Genomic DNA, 18,360 nt, shown 5'->3' on the forward strand with positions numbered 1-18,360 from the left:
GTAGGATAAACTAGTTTTTCCAATGGCCTATTTCAAGGCTTTCAACCAATTAAGATTAATGAGACAGCTGCCCAGGCTTTAAGGACCTGATATAGTGAATAAACACTGTTGATCTGTATCATTAATAATAAACCTCTAGTAACACATTTCTTAATGCAGATCTGACTACAAAGTGATATCAACCACCAGAGCCTGCACATATAAAATTCTTAGTGCAAAGAATAGCAATTAATTGTGTGAAATTTCAAAAAATAAGGATAAAACTTGGGTAAGGCTGAGAATTGCTTACAAAGACAGCAAACAGCAGAATGTTAGAAGCGTTAATGAGGACGACTTCAGAGTATGTTCAGAGAACTGAGAATTTGAAGAGGAGCCCTGCTGCAGGTCATAAATTATCACAACAAGCTTGCAATTCTCACTCAAGACTGAAGATCTCCAAGATCTAACACACACCAAATAATGCCTCTCTCACATTAAATGTGCTGACAACACTGCAAGCCATGTAGCTACTGTTCCACAGTGTGAGTTCATTTTTATGCCGTCCATAACTGAATCAACAACCTCCATTTATAGCAGAGATGATAAATATTTATTTATTTCAATAATTTTACAGAGGCACAATCTGTTTCACTTCAGCTACTAAAGGTCCTATATTCCTTTCTGTGTGTTCATACACATTCGATATCCCTTTGTGTCTCTGTATCTGTGTGTTTATTAATAACACAGAGAATGGTGATGTTATCACTGTGCGATTCCTTGCAGCTGGGAACAAAGGTCAATGTGGCAGATTAATCCTAAATATTTGGAGGGAAATGTCTGCGTGCAAATTCTAGAGCATAATGGCTTTCCTAGCCACAGAATAAGATGTTTTGTCTACCTTCTGAGAGCTTGTCCCAGTTCCTCAGTGAAAATTACTGCCTTTAGGAACAATCTTCTTGGTGCAACTTTCAGGTGAGAATTGAATTTCATCACCTGACCCTGTACTCAACAGTCAAACTGATTCTTTAAGCATATGTGACCTGATTAGTATACAGTTAACGGCTCAATAACACCTAATTAATTAAAGGTGGTTACAGAAAAAACAGGCACAGACTGTGAGCTGTCAGGACTAGAGCAGACAAAGCACTGTTTTAGGTGAGATACCAGACCATTTCAGCATTTTCAAGGAGAACATGTCATGGACATATTGGAAGAAGGTACTCTCAGTTTTGGAAAACATCCGGGGAGAGATGAGATTGAGAGGTTCTGAGTTTTAAAGGACAGCAAAGTGTATTTCAACTAATCGTACAGACTAATCCCATCAAGTAATACCTACAGACACAAGATTTTCTTTAGTAACACTGGCTGATTATTACAGAACCCAGCTAAGTGTGTGGATACTGATAATCCTCAATACTTTTAGCATCAACTTCAGTCCCAGACCCTCCTTTTGTGGGTGTATTTTTCAAAAGAGTTCAAAATAGAAAAAGCAGAGTAGCAGAGCTACTAAGACTTTTCTCTCATGCTCCTGAGACTTATCCAGCAGTCTTAGTTCTGTACCATCTGATAAATTCATTCATTATTTCTCCTATCACTCCTACCTCCAGCCACTCCCCCTCTATCCTATGATCCTGTCCGTCTCATTGGCCCTTTCAGTCTGGTCCCATCATGCCTTTCCAAAAGGTGTCCAACCTCTGCGCTCCGGAGTCTCACTCTAACGAGGAATCTTATTTTCAGCGCGTGCCTCAGATCCGCCCGTTTCCGAGGGCTGATATTTTCCGTTACCGTTGGCGATGGCATTCCATCCGGATGCAGCGCATTCCGTTCTGGTGCTGTGCGAGTCTGAACGCCTCGTCGTGCTGCGCACATCGCCGACACTGCGGCTTACGCAACACCTCACGTGTCCCTCCTCAGAACACCTGCGTTCACGCCAGGTGTCCATCACGTCCTTACACACCTTCGCTTGTGCTGGCTGCACTTTCTGCCCAGGTGGTTCCCTCAGTTTTATTGATCTGAACGGTTTGGAAATGTGTAATGTGAGAGCCCTTCATCCCAACTCGTGTCGCCACTGGACTCAATTTGGTATGTTTCCATTCACAGGCAAATCACCAACATCGCAGGTAATATATCATTTTAATAAAAGTCAAAACAGAACAGATTTCCTTGTGCCAGCGAAATCAAAATTGAATAAGCCATTTAAGTGAATTACACTTTTCTTTTTTTTCCTTTTCTTAGAGTCAGAGACATATGTGTGCTTTCTGACAGTAACCTTCTGCAATAGTGCTGTAATTGAATTCAGACCACCCTGGCCAGCTCTGCACAACGCCGCTCTCTCTCTCTCTCTCTCTCTCAGCTAAAGCCTTTACACTCAGCTCCTCACCAGCCCGATCAGACAGACACAGAAAAATGACCCATTATTCTTAGCAGCGATTCAGTTTTTGAGAGGGGATGAGACTCCGCTTTACCGTTACGTAAAGCTAGTATTTCCCGAGATTTTGGCCCTGTACACTGCAGGGATTACAGCCCATATACTGCTCTCCTGCTTCTGCGACTCACCCCCAAACAGCACTGTGTTTTTTGGCAAAGTGCACGAGAGAACGTTGGAAGACGTTCCACAGCTTTATGGCATAACGCCACTACGCTACTTTTGATAGAAAAAAAAATGTATTTCCCATCTCTCCCTCAGTTTTTCCCCATGAAACCACATTTCTAGCACCAGCTACACAGAATCATTTAATTTTCAAAACCACACCAGTGCTCTAGAAGAGAGCAGAAACTCAGCGCTATCTGGGCCCCACTGATCAGAGGGGCCAGTGGATTAGAGAGATTTTCACATGAGTTTCACCTAATCCCTGTGCCACTCTATAAACCCAACACTGGACGTGAGAGCACATTCAGTATGCTCCCAGCTACCCAGATAACTGGGGTGCCGGTTGGATGGTCTACATTGCAGCGAGTTCTTCTGACCAGATATCTTCACTGCTTTCTTGCCCCACTTAATTAAAATGCAAATATGAACGCAGTCCGAAAACGTGTTGCTGCGATCCAGGGGCATTGTGGGAAACATTAACTGTGGGGTGACGGTTGAGGATTTGCTGTTTAGCTACCGGAGGAGAAAACCATACTGACAGGAAATCATGACACTTTTTAACAAACCAGTGAGATGTTTTTGAATATGTACCCTCCTCTTATGGCATTGGGCAAAAGGGGTACAAGGTATTCACTGATTGGTCAGATCTAATAGCTCTGCTTTTTGGTCCATTTTAAGATCATTTATGCAATCATTTAGGTTCTGCATGGTGAGCTGAGAATTGCTGCCGCTGGCGGAGGAAGGTGCTCTTCCCAGCTGACCAATAGGAACGGTCGCTGCTGGCCCACTGAAAAACTGGAGGAATCGCTCACGACGGCATCGGTGTGTCACTCAGGCCAGCAGCTGCGCGAGCACTCGGCCTGGTGATTTAGATGACAGATGACAGGATGTCACTCCACTGAGGCCCCTTCTTCCTGCACGGATGTCATTTAGAGGAAGCGCTAATCACGGCGGCTCTTTAGCGAGCGACCGCTGGGACGATGCCATTCGCTGGGCTGTCTGAGCGTGCTCGTTTCGCACCCCGCGAGACGCTAACGCCACAGTCCCCCGCGCGCTTCCTGTATCACTGAGAGACACGTGTACGCAGGGCTTTTATCAGAGTCAGAGGAGGAAGACTGAGCCTCGTCCCCCGCCACAGATCCCCACCGAGAGCGAGCAGGGCTCACCTCTCACTGCGCTTCTGTCAGCTGTCATGTCTCCCCAGAAATGATCAGAGTCGCTTTCTTCCCCCCTCTGATCTAATACTGCTGAATCCCGGAGAGCGGGAATGGCCCGCCTGCCCCCCCCCGCGTCCCCCTGCCCTGTCAGTCATCTTTATGGAAATGGGCACTGTCTGGGCCCGGGGGCAGCATCAGCAACCACGCAGGGGCGCAGCAGAAAGCATGCAGACAGCACCCAGCTGCGCAGCTCGGCTGCAAGGCCTCCCGCCACGGGACGGTTTCTCTTTCTCAATCAGAGTGATAATGGGCCGCTGCTGGCGGAGGGCTACAGATTCCGCGCCTCCGGCCTCCTGCTCGCGAGGGACCTGCCGCAGCGAGGGGGGGGGGGGGGGTCCCCACAGCTAGCGTGCCCCGTTTTGTGGGCTTCCTCGGGGGGCCCCGACTGGCAGCAGTTTCTGCAGCGCAGTCTGGCCTGAGCGTCTGCGCAGTTGGACACACCACCGCTGGGATCTGCGCAGCACAAACAGCCAGGGGCCAAAGAGGCCACCATATCTCCCAAACCTGCCCAAAATTGCACACCCCATCCCCCCCATCCCCCACCCCCCCTCACCAGGACTGCCTGACAAAACAAACGGCGACAGAGCTGCCGGCAGCGACGGGCGACTCCCTTTCCTTACCTCTCCCTCTGTTTACTTTAATAATGGAATTTTTATATCTTTTTTTGTGGGGGGTGGTGAGGGGGGTGGTGGGGGTAATTAGAAAATGCTATTTGTTTATAGATTACTTGTGCCATTATTTGGTATGCTAGGTCTGTTACTTTGGAAGATGATATTACTTTCTTCCTACCCCACCCCACCCCCCGCCGTGGTTTTGTCTTTGTCTCTGTGGGAATATTGCTTTATTGCTTTATTCAGGGTCTAAGAGGGGAATGTGTTCTGCTGACATTTACATAAAGCTCACGGTTTCTCAGAATGCTGGCGATTGTTTTCGAGAGACCCATTTATCTTGTTACGAAACACGCATTCATAACAGGCAGCCAAACTGGAATCATTTCCCTTCAATGAGAGACAGGCAAACGCTAAATTAAAAGGCTACAAAACCAGTATGAAATTGCGTATGATTCAGCATGATCCATTTGTAGAACCATGGAAAAAAACGAGGATAGAAGGTAAATATTTATACGAGGTCTTTCTCTCGTCTGGTTTTGGAGGGAACGCGAGTGTTTGGCACTGCTCAGGCCCCGAGTCTCAGAGCCTCATCCCTCTGCAGTCTGAGCCGACGGTCTGACAGAGGCTGACTGAAAAGGCTTCCTCCACAGAGAGCGCCTTCACTCTCATGGAACTGTGTTTTTTACAATCAGGCTCTCGCTCATAACATCGATTTAAGTGAATCTGGCTTGTTTGTTTACAAAAAGCAATATGGCGTCAAGAGCCATTAGCGAACGCCTGGCGATAGTCAGCTTCTTGTGGGCGGGGCTTGTGGCGGGGGTGTGGCCTCCTCAGATATGGGTGTGGCCCCCCATCTTAACCAGGAAAAGCGTACAGTAGACTGGCGGGGGCAGAACTTCACTTCACTTCACTTCACTTCACAGGAGGCAAAAGAGCAGGAGCTTTGAGATCAGAGGCTGCAGAAAAGAGCGGGAGAGAGCAGAGATCCCAGAGGTCCTCTCTACACTCACTTTACAAACCACCATGACAGAGCATCACCCCCGCTATTCTGCAGCTCCCTTTCTCTCTCTCTCATTCCCTGTGAATGCAATCCTCCGATACACTCAGAACACAGCCAATGGGTATGCTTCATGCTAAAAGCCACACAGTGCAGTACAGTGTGGTGGGGGCTCACTGGATAATAGCCACTACTCCACTGATGTCACCCGAGTAACTCACGGGAGCCTGATGAATCAGAGTGCCTGAGAGTGGTGAGAAGAGGAATCCCCGCTAACCTCTCCACCTCTATCCCCAGTAGAACAAAGCCAGTTTGTTGCATTGCTGTGGGATCCCAGTCATTGTCAGCAAATGACGCTGGCAAACAGCAGCAAATGGCTGGTTTTGAACCCGGGCCATAGGGTTCCGGCTGAGCTGTAGGCAAACACTCGTTACCTCCCTACACGCATTTCTTATGCTGTGTACACAGCGCAGTAAAGGCCATGAAGAGCAGCCAGGATCTGAAAAGTAAACACAAAGAGAGCTGCTCTGGAATCAGCCAGACCGGCTGCCTGCTTATTTATTCAGAACTTGAGAAAATGCATCACGCAGCCGGTTGCACTGCGGGCCAAAGGCGGCTGGGTAAGCAGTTAACCGCTCCTGACAGCAGAGAGAAGTTGAGAGAAATGCACCCAGCACAGCTCCCTGTTCCTGGAAACAACACAAACAAACAGAGAGCTACAGTTCAAACCCGATTCATCACCGCAACGTGAGGGCTCATCTCTCTCACAGAGGAGGAGAGTCTGACGCAACTGTGATCGAACTGCAAACCACCTTTCCGCAACCCGCCCGGCTTCCACTCCCAGGCCAGTGCAGTCTTCACTCACACGGAGGGAGAAGCTGGAGACCACTGCAAGGTCCCTTCAGAGCGACTGTGCAGGCGAGAACAGGGAGAGACTCAGCCTTCTGGAACAAACAGCACAAAAGCTCCTGTTCCACCTCTACTGAAGCCAATGACAGATAAGCAGGCTGAAAATAGAAGCCCTTCAATTACACTTCTAAAATAATGTGCACTGTAACACTTAGGGTCCTGGGGCTATATTCAAACCTGTGGATTATGAAACCATCATGATTATTACCATCTCATGAAATCTTTTATATTGCTTATCAAAATTAGTTTACCAGCATGTTAAATGAAAAGAAACCAAACATAAACACAAAGTAAATATAAACACCAAGAATAACCACAAGAAGGTAATATTTGTGCACATGCATAAATGCTACTGTGTATTTTATAAGTGCTTATAATTCTCCGCATAGGACATGAGCTGGGATTCAGGAAGAGCCTCAGAGCGAGCACAGCTCACCGTTAACCTGGAACCTCTCAGAGCGAGCACAGCTCACCGTTAACCTGGAACCTCTCAGAGCGAGCACAGCTCACCGTTAACCTGGAACCTCTCAGAGCGAGCACAGCTCACCGTTAACCTGGAACCTCTCAGAGCGAGCACAGCTCACCGTTAACCTGGAACCTCTCAGAGCGAGCACAGCTCCCCGTTAACCTGGAACCTCTCAGAGCGAGCACAGCTCACCGTTAACCTGGAACCTCTCAGAGCGAGCACAGCTCACCGTTAACCTGGAACCTCTCAGAGCGAGCACAGCTCACCGTTAACCTGGAACCTCTCAGAGCAAGCACAGCTCACCGTTAACCTGGAACCTCTCAGGATGTGGGAGCTCTACTCTGCACCACACCCTGAAATGCAATCACACAAAACACAAAACGACAGCACTGGAGCTCCTGCCCCCCCACAGCCTAAGACCTCAGGTTCGAATCCTAGATAAACACTGTATTTCTTTATTATTCTGGAGGACTGTTGCCATTTGTGCCCCTCCCCCACCCTAACCATGTCAGACATGTTACAGGGATAAAGGTCTTGGCCTAAATGCAGCCCACAGAACCCCCCCCCTCCCCCCACCTCCCTTTACTCTTCTGCATAAATTATTTCCAGCATTAAAAGTTCTAAAGCAAAAAAAGCCAAAGATGCAATTTTGCTGGTGATGGAGGATTAGGAGCAGCTTGTGAATCTCATCAGCAGGGATTGACTGCTTTTACAATGCATCGCCTGAACATTGCCTGAACGTTCCCTCAACGTTTCCTCGTCTACTCCCCCAGGCCAGCTCCTGCGTGGGCCTGACGCTGGCGTCAGGTGGGCGCAGGTCACCGCCCGCATGGCGAGGCCGGTCTGCGGAGCAGGGCACCCAGTCCCCCATCATCCCCTGCAGCGGCGGCACGCAGGAGCGTCTGCACAGCGGGGTCCCCTGGGCCGACAGCTCTAACCGCCGCTGTCAGATTAAAGCGCAGCACGCTTCCCTCCTGGCCCGGGCGGCTTCTTTAGTGTCGTGTCCAATCTGTGACACGCCAGCATTTTCCAATTTCAAACCGCTGCCGCTCGGAAAATAGCAGTTTTCTGGCACCTGCGTGATAATAATCGCCGGGACCCTTTTCAGTGTACCTGTCTGCCCCGGTGGGTTTTCGCACTCCTGTTAGCGAGGTGCTGAAGTGAACAACGACCCTGTCGCCTTGTCCTCTGGGTACGCAGCACCCTGACGGTCTCACTCTCCTCACCGGCCTTCGGCTGCTTCCATTCCTGAAACAATACGCCTCTGTGAGTTAACATGTACAATCCATGGCTTTACTGAGGGATTATGGGAAATGGCAGAATCTCAGAGGGGGTGGGGAAAGTGTGTGTGTGTGTGTGTGTGTGTGTGTGTGTGTGTGTGTGTGTGTGTGTGTCTGGGGAGTTTGGGGCTCCTTTTGTCTATACATGTTTTGTAAGCGTGCTGCCAGTTCCCACAATTTTTCGCTCACCAATTGGAACCAGATGTGTCCAGATGAGTTTAAAAATCTAGATCCTGTTCTCTTCTCTCCATCTCTGCATTCACACAGGGCCACTGAACCAGCAGCCGCACTGCAACCAATCACTGCCTTTCACCCGAGCCTTCCATTCCCGAATCCCACAGGTTCAGTAACTCCAGGAGATCTAACCTGACATGGGAGATTTACGAGGTGCAGAGAGAGCTCGAAAAGTACCCCAAAACACAGTGAAGCGTGACACAAGGGGAAAGCTCCCGGACCGGCGTAAAGTTTCTGCTTTCAGAAGCTTCTGAGTTTGGGAGACAGGAAGGACCGCAACCGAAATGTTGGTAAAAAATCAGACACAACAGAAAGACTGAACTTCCTCATTTCTCATGGAGGCTGAACCTGAGCTCACTTTCAAGCCTCCAAATAAAACTTCATACATTCCAAAGCAGCAAACTCCCACACAGGACTGGGCAGGATATCAAAACTGCCACCCCCTCACAGCCCCCATGTCCCACTTTAAATCCATGCTCCCCACATTCACTAAGGCCCCAAGTACCAACTACTCCCCCTCACCTCCCAGCCCACCACCACCACTTCCCACAGTAACTGCAGGCCCATCCTCCATATTAACTGCAGGCCCCCGATATTAACTTGCACTCCCCACCATATTAACTTCACACCCCTTACATTAACTTGCAGCCCACTCCCATATTAACTGCAGGCCCCTGACATTAACCCAGCACAGAGGAGCAATGACACTTCTGGGTAGGGAGAATCAGCTCCTCTCTGGCCTGGCTCCCTGTCAACACTATCTGACCACTGCAAATCACCCCCCCCTCCCCCAAACTCCCTCAGGACTGGGACGCTGTCCCTAACTCCCCTCCAACAGCCAATGGGAGGCCACAGAGCAACACGAAAGAGGCCCCGCCCATCCGGAGACTGCACATCTGAAACACATCGGAAACATGCCCTCGCACCTCCAAGTGCCGTAAACGGCTGGAGATCGACCGGAGAGGGCGGGGCCGAAGTCCCAGGTGTACCCCTGACCTCGCCGACCCCCTCTCTACCCTGAAGGGCGAGCCTCTCTCATCCCAGAGTGCCCCAAAAACCGCCTAAATAGGATTTAGCCTTTGTAAGTTTCGCTTGGATAACACTGTTAGCCAAATACACAAGATAATTTAAAGCCAGATGTTAGCGCACATTAAAGCCTAATCTCTTCGGCTCTGCAGCAAGACCGTCCAGCATCCTCTTACACTGTCCAAACATCTGCGTCCTGCCCAAGTGTCCGCTCCGCAACTCAAAAACATGTTTGTTTTCATATCATCTGCAGTACACACAGAACGGCCGAGCTATACAAACACGCTCAAGGAGTTACACACACTCCACATCTAAAGCATAACCCATTTATAATAGAATCATGGGTGTTTTAATAGTAGGGGAAGGACTATAGTTTATCAATGGCAGCTGATGTTAATTATCTGACATTAACAATATTTGATTTTACAGTGATCTTACCCCGTCATACATTAGGCTACTAGATTAGAATTGTGTTTGTGTTTCGGCTGCAGTATGCATCTCGAAGTGTTCAGCTTTCAGAGTCAACAGCTCCTCCGCTCCGCTGAGAGAGAAACACAGAAGAACCGCCCTGCTGAAATCCTGAATGATGAGCAGAGAATTGCAGTCTATTTAATGCAGTAGCATTTCGTTTTCAACTGAACTGAATCTATTAAAGCAGAAGCACATCTCAGAGAACGACAGCAATCTGACAGCAACAAAGCACATCTCATTCCTTTTCCATCATTACATACTCCTGCGCTGTCTGCGCACAGACTACCTGCAGAACTGAAGCGGTAAAAACTCATGAAATCATGAAGTATAAACTAAATGATGAAATACATGCCAACCTCTGCCTCGGCGACCAGCACAGGGGAAGCCACATGACCTACAAATGCACTGGCGAGAGATATCTCCTCACACCTGCGCTAACCTCACCCCCGCGTGACGTGAGCGCGTTTACACAGCCTGTGGCCCGTTTTAGGAAACCGCTGTTGAAACGACGCTGATGTACAACAGCTTCTGTGTCTCTAAAGGACCTCTCCAGCCACTCCCAGGCCGGTGTGAGAACTCAGATGAGAGCTGGAGTAAGGTACCTGCAGGGCAGCGGGGTCGGTGAGGAATCCCTGTGGTGCCATCACAGAGGTCGGTCTGAGATCGGACCCAGAGTGGGTCCTGACAGGGAAGTGCGGACAGGCTCAGGCGCACTGGTGGTCTCTGCGGATCGGGGGAGTAATGCGCCTGAACCACTCACAAGCTGCTCTGATGTTACACACAGGACTCCCTCCCAGGCTTTGTGAGGGGAAACTGCAGGCCAGAAACCGTAGGTGTGGTTTTAGTGAGGGTTAAAAGAGGGGCAGGAGGGTGAGGTTAGGACCATGTGCTGCTGCAGCTGGGGCCCGGGCTGTACCGCGTCTCTGGGACAGGGAGTGGCGTCTCTCGCCCTCCTCAGTGTGGGCAGAATGAGGAATAACAGAAACGCATCGTCAGGCAGCTGTCCTATCAGAAAACACCCCACTGAGCGCCACGGGTCAGAACGCCGAGGAGAACCGGATTGAACCGGCTGGGTGGAAACGGGGAACGAGAGACTGGAGCGGGACCACGTTCCACATACTCCAGCGAATAGGAGCCCTGCGAGAACATCACCAGCGCGTTTAACACACTCCGCCTGCTCTGCGGAGCCTGTGGAGCGAGTGCAGGCCGTCTGCAGCCATGACTAAGCCGTTTTCCTCCTGAATCACAGGAGAGGCACATGCTACCAAAACCAAGAGCGTCCAGCGCGGGCTTCCTGCCCATCGCCCAATCAGCTGTGGGGGCTTGTTCGGGAGGCCGGCCGTGCGGCTGCCATCGCCATGCCGACGGGGACAGGCCTGGAGAGGCGCGCAGCTGGCAGCCGGCAGCTCCGGCAGACATCTGCCTTCACAGGTGCGCCCCCAGAATGTGATTAAAACCGGGGGACCTGCGGGACGGTGCACGCGGCATTGTGACCGCAGGATGTGTGAGTGTGCCCAGTGGGACACCTATCGAGCGGTCAGGCCGTTTGGCGGTAGGACGGTTTTTTTTGTTATTAGGGGTGGGTTATGAGGAGCATGCTGCTTTTAAACAAAGTTTAATTAAAAAATCCCTCCGTAAAGCAGCTTGTATCAACGGTCTTTAGCGAGGAGATCAGAGACACTATTTACCTGTGAGTCTGCTTAGGAACAGGCAGTATGGGGTTTGCTCTCACTGAGGGAGTGACATGGAAGAATTCCCCTGGAGACACCATGAAGGCACAACATCAGGGAAAAGGAGTTTTTTGAAGCGCATGTCAAAACAATTCCAAAGAAGGTATTACGCAAAAAACCCTGCAGACAAATTCCAAAAGGACTTCTTTCCCCCTAGCCTTTACCCACATACAGGAAATAAGTGGGCAGAGGATTTGGCAGGAGAACTACAGCTGGTACCCAAGTCTACAATAAGCTGCGCTCCCATGGCAACCAGAGCCTGGGTCTCCTACTCCTCTCATACGCAACTTCATGCTTTAACGCAAAGCGACAACTCCCCCAAATTAATTTATGTGCTGAAAAAAAGGAGCCAAAAGTGCCTAAAATTCTATTTGAAAACATGATTTTTCCTCCCAGCAGCTCAGCTCCTAGTGAGGCTCTATACCTTTCTGCAGCCAGATTTCAGGAAGTCCTCCAGCAGACCTGCAAAAGAGCCAATCAGAGACGAGATAGCAGCTTCATCTCACACTGGCAGGATGAGGAAAAGGAGGAAAGCGGTTTCAAAAGGCAATGAAAGCCTTGAGCGAAAACACACTGCCAATGAGTTCTCAGGAAACAACAGCAGACAGAAACGCAAGCAAACTGTCCCATGGAGGTGTGTTTCTGTTCTACAGATAGCTACACTGAAGGTAGTTTGGTAAATCTGGCTGAAATGTTTTTGCCACCCTAAGGTTTCAGGTGTGGTAAATGCATGTGTGTGTTGCTGTACTTCCACACGCAGTAAACAGCAGCTAACCTCATTCTGCTTCAGAACTGCAGTAGCGTTCCATTTGGCTGAATCAGAAGAGATCTGGATTTTTTTTTCCCCTCTTTTTGCAATTCCATTCTTTCATCTGAAAAGCATGGGCTCTGATTTATGTTGTCTAACCTGTTTACAATATATGTTCCATCAACAAATCACTGACTGGCCAAAGAATTTATTGAAATAGATGCGATTCCTGGAAACAATCAGCTGTAATATGAATGGTCCACTCTGACTGTCTGGTTTCTTGGTGTAAACAACGTCCAGATTTACTGAACGCCAAGAAGTTTTTAATTTCTAAACCAAGTTCACAAACAGAAAATCAAAAGTAAAACACAATCCATGCACTGTCTCTCCTCTAGACCACTAACAAAGACTAATAAAAGACTCTCCCCATGCAGACAGGTACAGGGAAACACAACCAATGTGGCTTCTGTTCTCATTTTCCCCCTGACAGTGAAACATTAGCACTGCTTTTGCAGTGGGCTGAGCAGGGGCCGGAGGTCAGTCTCCACACAGCCTGCAGAACTGGGTAGAGGTTACTCTACCATCGCCAGTCTGTACCCAGGTCAGTTAGAGAACTGTACTGCCTGACTGAACTGGGAGCTGCCGTCAAAATAGAAAATGATCAATTAGATTTCATTACCTTCTACTGTGTCTACACTCCATTTGCATTTATTTTAAGAGCACTTGTAACAAAGAATCTCAGTGTACGCGTTTTCCACCAGGCAACACTGAATCTGTATACGGATACGTCCTGCCTACCCATTACTGCTATAGCTATACCTTATTCAGCCTGAGGAGAACCACTCTACAAGTGACATAATCCAGCAAGCACCTCATTTCTTTAAAAAGCAGTATTTCAGTGTAGAAGAGGATGCCCATATGCTGAGATCAAACGCAGCCAGATGGTGCTTGATCACTTCCACGGCGTATCAGTGAGATCAGAGCAATCCTCTCCGCGCTTCCTTTGAAAGAAATCGGTTTTGTGTGAGAGGATCCCTCTGCAGAAGGAAGGCCATCCTGAGCACTGGGCCCTGATGCTACAGGTACAGCAGCAGGCTGTGAAACACCGTGTGCCACACACAGACACAGACACACACACACACACACACACACACACCCATACACACACACACAAACACACACACAAACACACACACAAACACAGACACACAAACACAGACACACAAACACAGACACACACACACAAACACACACACACACAAACACAGACACACACACACAAACACAGACACACACACAGGCACAGGCACACACACAGGCACAGACACAGGCACAGACACACACACACACCCATACACACACACAGACAAACACACACACACACAGACACACAAACACACACACACAGACACACACACACACACAGACAAACACACACACACACACAGACAAACACACACACACACACAGACACACACACACACACAGACACACACACAGACACACACACAGACAGACACACAGACAGACACACACACACACAGACAGACACAGACACAGACAGACACAGACACAGACACAGACAGACACAGACACAGACACACACACAGACAGACACAGACACACACACAGACAGACAGGCACAGGCACAGGCACAGGCACAGGCACAGGCACAGACACAGACACAGACACAGACACACAGACACAGAAATCGCTCTTTTGGTGTTCTGCCTTCCACACCTTAAAATAACCTATAAGACAATAAATAAGACATGACATGACTCAAGTGTTTGTGTTCTGACTGAGCTGAAAGGCCACATAAGTAGTTCCTCCAACGGGAGGCAGTTCAGATTGCGTTGCTGAAACTCAGCCTGGCACTGCCTTCATTCATAAAGTGCTGGCAGCTCAGAGCAATTAACCCTGAGCGAGACAGCCGAGCTGAATCACTTTACCAGGGCACTGTGCCCCACACAGCGAGACCGACCAGCTCACTTCTGAAGACTAATATGTTTTTATCTGGCATCTCTCTGCCTCTCACTTGGCAAGGCCAGTGTTTGGGAAAAAGCTGGGGTCAGAAAAAGTGCAGCTCCGACTTGCAGAATCTTCCAGCTGCATCACAGAGAGACACTGAGAACCAGGCTCCACCAGCGAGACGTTTACACTAATCAAAACCCCTGGAGTAGGACCTGACTGGCTGCCTGGTGTCTCTGCTTCAGGTTTATTATGCCTCCGTATTTCATATCCTGAAAAGCAGATGCAAAGGAAAGGTGTCTCTGGCACAGAGCAGCGTTGCTGCTGAACCGGGAGCATTTCTCTGCACAATGAAAGGTCACTCTGCTGAGTTTGTTCAGACTCGGCCATCTCTGCGTTTTTTCCCCGGGCGGTGAGAGGAGGCGGGACAGAGGGCGTGGGGCGGGTGCCCGGGCAGCGTTTAACAGACTGCAGACCTGGGCACTCTCCGCCTGGCCTGACCTTGGCGCCACGCTCAGCGGAGACTGGACTGGGGCACGCCCAAGACAACGGGTCTCAGTGCCAGCACCAGCGCCAGAAACGCTCGTGGAAACAAACAAAAACACAAAAAAATAAATGAAGAACAAACAAACAGAAACATCCATATCCATAATCTTCAACACAAATGAATAAATAGATGGAAGCAGATAAATGACAGAGGGGAAGAAATCCACACGACGTGAGCGGCTGGCAGCGAGCCACCGGTGAGACAGCTGGCAGCGATACCCTCCACAGCCCCAGCAAACAGGGAGGCCTGGGAGAGCCCTCCGAGACACAGGAGAGAGGGAGAGAGGGAGAGAGAGGAGGAGGGAGAGCCACCGGGAGTGGGAGAAACAGAGATGGAAAGGAGGAAAGGAAGGCAGACAGAAAGACAGACAAAGAGAGAGGAGGAGGGAAAGGGATAGAAAGAAAGAGAGAGGAAGAGGGAGATGAAGGGGGGAAAGAGATAGAGGGAGATGGAGATGGAGAGGGGGAGAGAGAGTGTATCTTTGCCCCCTGTGGTTGCAGCTCATTAACAGATTGTGTCCTCACTCTGTGCAGAAACACACGCTCAGTCAGGGAGAGCAGCCTCAGCGGGAGGTGAGATCTCTGTGCTGCCAACACCGAGTGAAGGGGTGAAGATTCATGTGTTCACAGGGCAGGGACCCCAGGCTATGGAGGAATGGCTATGGAGGTATGGAACAGGTAGCTGTTCCATTCCAGCTGCTACTGCATGGTATGCTAAACCAGTTTTGTGCTGATATTGCTCTGTGTCATAACCTCCACCACACAATACCTCATACAGCACGGAGCCTCAGTATAAGCAAAAGATCCCAAGGTCCTCGGCTATTGAGTTAAAGGCATTAACTCTGAGACAGAGGATCAAACCTAAGACTTAACCCTCTCCCCAACAAAGACTCATTCACTCTGTGCTCTTCACAAAGCTGTCCCACATACAGAACCGTTCCCACTGGAGCACACTCATTAGTTGTTTTTCTTCAAATAAATGCAAATTTTAACCATCGGAGGACATTGCTGAATATGTAATCCATTATTTGTGGGATAAATTGCGGCACCCATTTGATGTGCTTGTGGTCAGGTCGTTAGTGGCAGAGTTTTGACTGGCACCCACCACTTCTGATGTCTGATAAACCGCCACTCTAAGCCGAACACCCATGGCTAATTTACCCAGCTGTCTGCGTAAACCTCCTTAGAGATCACCCGCAGCTCAGTGAGTAAACCACCGAAACAAGGAGGTTCCCCCTTTCCTGGGCCTGTCACGGTAACGGCAGTCTGCCGATTCGGAGCCAGGTGTGCCCGTGCGCGGGGCGGGGCGGAGCAGTGGGAGACTCGGGTTCTCGGGTCCTCGGGTTCCGCGGCACCGGGCCCGAACCTGCCCGTCTGGAACCTGCTGCTCTTCACATTCAATAAACCTCTGCAGCAGCGACGGGAGCCGCTGTCATTATTAAACTGTGACCCAATTAATTTCAGCTCCACTCTCCAGACTCCCAACATGAAAGAACTGCCAGGGAGGGGGGGGAGAGGGGGGGAGGGGGAAAAAAACACCCCTGTCAGAGGATATCTTAAAATTGACTTTTTTTTTCCTGAAAGAAAAAAAAATTGCAATTACCTGCGCCGGGCGATGACAGCCCAGCACTTTTCAGGAAAGCAGAGAGAATCACAAAGCTGGAGTGCCCTGTGGCGTTCTCTCTCTCTCTCTCGCTCACTGCTAATGGCCGATTGTTCTCTGTCCTTCCAGAGAGTCTCTCAGAGGGATGAGATTGGTAGTGTGAGCATTTGTGTATGTTCGTGTGTGTGCGTGTGTGTGTGTGTGCGTGCGTGTTTGTGTGTGCAGGTGTGTATGCGTGTGCGCGTGCGTGCGTTTGTGCATGTGTGTGTGCGCGTGCGTGCGTGCCTGTGTTTGTGCATGTGTGTGCGTGCGTGCGTGTGTGCGTGTGCACCGTGTGTGTGTGTGGGTGTCCGGCCGTTTGCCTCTCTGTGGACAGTCAACAGCGTAACTCTGGAGGGAATGGCACCCAGCAGTACCCCGTTTTCCACCCTGACGGCTGCTTAACACAGATTACCCCCCCGGCCCTGCAACATCCCCCCGCTAACACCACTGCTCTGCCGCCACGCAGAGTGCTGGAATAGCCGTGTGATTATGACTGAAACAAATCTTTCGCTCATGCTACCAAAGGGCATAATTAGCCTCTGTTCGTCAAGCGGCTCGTTACATAACTGCCTGCAACACCACACACCAGCCGGAAAGGCTAACAAACATTTCCCACTCAGTCCAGAGCAGCTTACTGCCGGGCTCAGAGAGGTGCACCGGCTAGCACGGGTCAGCCTCGAGGCTTTACAAACCCAGTGGTGAAAAATCAATCCGCAGTCTGAATTCTGCAGAGATGGGGAGGTATCAAAACTAAGGATGAATTTTTTAATCCATGTGTGAGCCCAGTTCAGACTGCACAAAGAGGGCAGAAAACCAAGAATGCTCCTCTTTGATTAAACAACCAAAGGGCTGTCCTGACCTTTGCCAATAACTCACATCTCAATTCCTCCTATCAGTGTACTTGAATCACAGGTATGCCAGTACACAGCCCAACAGTATGAACACGAGGCAGAGAGCGAGGCAGAGGTCAGACACTGTGAGGTATAAACACACACAGAATATGGCCAAGGTTACACATCTGGTTCTTCTCAGAATATTTCAAATTCCTAGTCTGGCTGTTTCATATTACTCCGAAGGCACCGACTACCAAGAAAACATAACAATTACACCCTGAAAACACAGTTTCCTTTCTTCAGCCAGGATTGTGTGGGGGAAATGGAAGGGGCAAGGCTTCCCGAAAACACCCCCCACCCTGCTGGTAAAGCTCCCAGTGTCAGTCTAAAAGTGTCCCAGAGGAGCACAGCTGTCTCCGTCTTGAGTGTGAGTGCAGAAATATGCCAAAGGAGAACTGCTGATGGAGCGCATCATGTCCCAGACCACAGACACCCCCCCCTCCCACCTCCTCCCAGAGACACCCCCAACACCACCCCCCCACCACCACCACCTCCGGAAAGGTCACAGAATCCCGCAGCAGTTGGGGGGGGGGGGGGGGGGGGCGGGGGGGGAGTTAAAATGCCACAGGACCTATTCCATCACTGTCTCGTGAGAAAGTTAACTCCACTCTCTGAAACATGCCATGTTTTACATGACCCTCTGTAGCCTTGGATGGCTCTGGAAAAGTCTAACCGTATACTCACTCGTAAAACCAGGCACAGAATGTTCCTACAATCAGAAAATAATGGATCTTTCATTACAATCGCATACACTGTGCGTGTCTCAGTGCGGCCTCTTCAAAAATTTGTTTTGTCCGACTGTAATCTGCTCCGGTGTCCATGCCGCCCGAGGCAGGGGGTGCAGCATGTTTAATTCAGAGCCAGTGCAGCCTGTATGACACACTCCCTGAGCAACCACGACCTGCTGCTCGAAGCAGGAGGGATATCCATCGATCCAGTCCTGTGCTCGTCAGCGTCCCCGAGGGGGAGAAAACCTTCAGCGGCTGCTGACCGCGGAAATGACCTGCACATCCTGCAGTCCAGGCCCGACCCTGACCCTGACCCCGA

General features: G+C 49.9%; 1 protein-coding gene across 2 annotated transcripts in view; it reads right to left on the bottom strand.

Moving 5' to 3' along the window:
* plxnb2b (plexin b2b) overlaps window positions 1–18,360 on the bottom strand; it is an 80,516-nt gene that overhangs the window by 36,658 nt on the left and 25,498 nt on the right. The window contains exon 2 of one of the 2 annotated variants that reach the window (XM_036517532.1): window positions 7,883–8,017. The exons of the other annotated variant lie outside the window; for it this stretch is intronic. The gene's annotated coding sequence lies outside the window, so the exon portion shown is untranslated. The remainder of the gene's footprint in view (window positions 1–7,882; window positions 8,018–18,360) is intronic. 2 annotated transcript variants of the gene reach the window in all.

Source organism: Megalops cyprinoides, chromosome 23, assembly GCF_013368585.1.
Source record: "Megalops cyprinoides isolate fMegCyp1 chromosome 23, fMegCyp1.pri, whole genome shotgun sequence".
Lineage (NCBI taxonomy): Eukaryota > Metazoa > Chordata > Actinopteri > Elopiformes > Megalopidae > Megalops > Megalops cyprinoides.